We start from the raw sequence: 3,530 nt of genomic DNA on the forward strand, positions 1-3,530 counted from the left end.
TCTGCTTGGAGCTGACATTCCTCCTTTCATTTTATTGACTAATGCAAGTCATATGATCAATCTACCATCACTAGGAAGGGGTGAATTTGGGGGTGAGGGAAGCACTAGAATGTTCGGCAGAACAATAATAGGAACAGATTATGTAGCAAAACAAAACGAGTGGCAGCTGGGTGTGGGGTGCACTTCTCAAATCCCTCTACCTGGAAGGCTAAGATAGGAGGATCGCAGACTTGACATCAGCCTTGGCAACTTAGTGAGGACCTCAGGACTTAATGAGACCTTGTTTCAAAATAAAGCAGGGCTGGAGTTGTAGTTCAGAGGTGGAATGTTCTTGGGCTCAGTCTCTACTACTAAACAAAAAAAAGTGGTAACCCAATTAAAATATTTGCAAAAAATTTGAATAGATGTGTGTGTGTCAGTAGGAATTGAACCCAGAGGCATTCTACCTTTGAGCTACATTCCCAGCCAGATTTTACTTCTTATTTTGAAACAGGGTCTTGCTAGGTTAAGAGTCTCACTACCTGCTGAGGCTCCCCTCCAACCTGAGGTCCTCCTGTTTCAGCCTCCCAAGTACTTGAATTATAGGCATGCACCATCACCACCACACCTGACGCTGGACATGTCTTTTTTTTTTTTTTTTTTTTGGTGGTACTGGGGTTCCTGGAAGCCCTTCTACCTCCGGGCTACACTCCCAGACCTATTTTTACATTTTTATTTGGAAACAGGGTCTCCTAAGCCAGCGTGGCTTCGAACCTGCGCGATCCTCCTGTCTCTGCCTCCCAAGCGCGGGGATTACAAGCGTGCGCCACCATGCCCGGCTGGACATGTCTTTAAAGATGATATAAGAAGGTTGGGAAGGAGTGGGGGACAGGCAGAGGGGCGGCTGAAGCTGATGGGAATGAAAGGGGAAAGAAAAATTGATGAGGAATAATCCTTTATGAAACTATAGTGTGTTCGGCACACCGTTCCCCTTAAGCTACTCATTACATTTGCTTATAATCTTCTTGTCGTATAATTTACTTATTGTTTACATTTATTGTCTGTGTGATGGAAGACAGATTCCCCCCAAGGATTTTTGGTCTATATTGTTCACTTATTAACTTCAATTATCTAAATATAGATTCCCAAAGCTGGAGATGGAGCTGTGTAAGAGGGGTAGATGCTGGAAGGATCCAGGTAGGTGGTAGTGTCATGGGACGGCTGGGGAGTATGGAATTAAAACAAGGGGCTGTAGCCTGCACACCTGTAGTCCCAGGGCTTGGGAGGCTGAGACAGGGTCCAGGTCAGTGCCCAGGTGTGGAGAGCCATTAAGGCTTTCCCCTAGATTAGTGTCTCTGACTCAGCTGACTGTCCTTCGCCCAGAGTCAACAAGGGTTGGGGAGAAGATCAGATGGTGATGGCACGAGGGTACTGGTTAACCTATCTGTAATATATGTGTTTTGGATTGGTCTGTATTGTATTCCGGTGGTGGTAGCACGAGAATGTTGACTGACCTGTAACTGTGTATAAGTACCTCTGGAAAAACAAACCCAGTGTCGGGGCAATAAAGATGAGATTGACCCAGAAGTAGGCGTCGGCAAGGAACGTGGGCGCAATAGAGAATACTGACCCAGGTGTAGTCGAGGACCAGTAGGAAATATTGACCCACGAACAAGGGTCGACCAGTAGAGAGATTAGGCTGGCGGCTCCCCCACGTTAGAATTAATTTTTCATCCTTGCGCCTCTCTTCAGAACCCATACTCTTGAAAGACCATGAGGTCAATCCTCAGTATCACAAAAAGGGGGCAGTGGCAACGCAGGGGGACGCTGAGTATAAAATAACATTTGATTTACACTAGGTGCTCTGTAAACACTTGTTGAATAACTAAGTGGAGTTTCTGTGAAGGCAAGAGGAGAAGATGGGCATGCGTGTATTCCCAGTATTTGAGAGGCTGAGACAGGAGACTCTAGGTTCTCAACCAGGCTCAGCTACTTAGTGAGGCCCTTTGCAACTCAGTGAGATCCTGTTTCAAAATAGAGAATACTAATAAAAAAATAAGGCTGGGGGTGTCGCTTGGAGGTCGAATGCCCCTGGGTTCTACCCCCAGTACCGCAAAAAAAAAAAAAAAAGAAAAAAAGAAAAAAAGATGGGGAGCCGTAACAGTGACCTTAATTACGTCCCTGCCTTCACAGCGCTTACAGTCTAATTGTGAGACCCACTCCAGGGATTCTCTGACTTCTCACTGCTCTGGGTAAAAAGGGCGAGGGAAGCCGCGCGTGGTGGCGCACGCTTGTAATCCCTGCGTGGGAGGCGGAGACAGGAGGATCGCGCTGGTTCGGAGCCAGCCTCGCGGGTTTAAGAGACCCTGTTTCCAACTAAAAAAAAAAAAAAAAAAAAAAAAAAAAAAAATATATATATATATATATATATATATATATATATATATATATATATATATATATATATAATAGGTCTGGGAGTGTAGCCGGAGGTAGAAGGGCTTCCAGGAACCCCAATACCACCACCAAAAAAAAAAAAAAAAAAAAAAAGGGCGAGGGAAGGGTAGTGTCAACTGGATGAAAAGTGGGATTTCGCTTGATAATTTGGTCTGCCTACAGCCTCTTTTCTATTTAGTTCAGAAGCGTGATTTAAGTACAGGCAAATGTTTAATTCATCACCGGTATGCTGTTTTACACGTGACCAGGGCGAGGTCTTTGGTTCTTGGAGCCTTCCACGCGAGGATCCGAGGAAAGCCTTAAGTGGAGGCTAAGCCGCGCCTGGCAGCCGGGCGTGATTCTGTGAATCGCTTTCACGTGTACAGATTTTTGGGAGGCGGATCTCTACGTCCTTAATCTGTGGACTGCGGCGATAAAGCCGGTGGAGGGAGGAGGCTGAATCAGAGGAGCCGGCGGGGCCAGAGGAGGCGGTGCGGGCGCAGCTGAGAGAAGCGACAGCTCGGGAGAAGCCGCAGCCTCTGCACGCCCCGGCCCCCGCCCCGCGCCCCAACGGCGGGATCCCGGCTGCGCCTGCGCGAGGCCGGCTCGGGGGCGGGGCGCGGGCGCGTCGAGTCACGTGACGCACAGCCCCGCCCCCAGAACCGCCCCGCCCCGCCCCGCCCCTTTCCCGGCGGGACGCTCGGAGCCGCCGACCTGCGCAGGGCGGCCGGGTGAGTGTCCGCGAGGGGCGCGCGTCGCAGACCCGGGCGGGCCTGGCGAGGGACGCGGGTCCACTGGATGTGTTGCGGGGACTCGGGGGACAAGATGGCGGCGGGGTACACCCTTTGGCCGCCTCCCGCACCTGGGATGCGGGCAGCCGCGGAAGAGCGCTGCTGGGGGAGGGGAGCGCGGCCGCTCCGGGCGCCGGGGGTGGCGGCGAGGCCTGGGCGGCCGGGGCGAAGGAGCCGCGGGGCTCGGCTGGTCGGGGGGCGTGGGGCGGGCGCTGCACGCGGCCGAGGGCAGGGGAGGCCGCCTGCCTCCGTGCCTCCCGGGGGTCGCGCGTGTCCCGGCCCCTGGAACGCCCGAACTGCGAGGGGCCGGCCCTGTCCGCTCCG

This window comes from Muscardinus avellanarius (assembly GCF_963383645.1).
Source record: "Muscardinus avellanarius genome assembly, chromosome: 3".
Lineage (NCBI taxonomy): Eukaryota > Metazoa > Chordata > Mammalia > Rodentia > Gliridae > Muscardinus > Muscardinus avellanarius.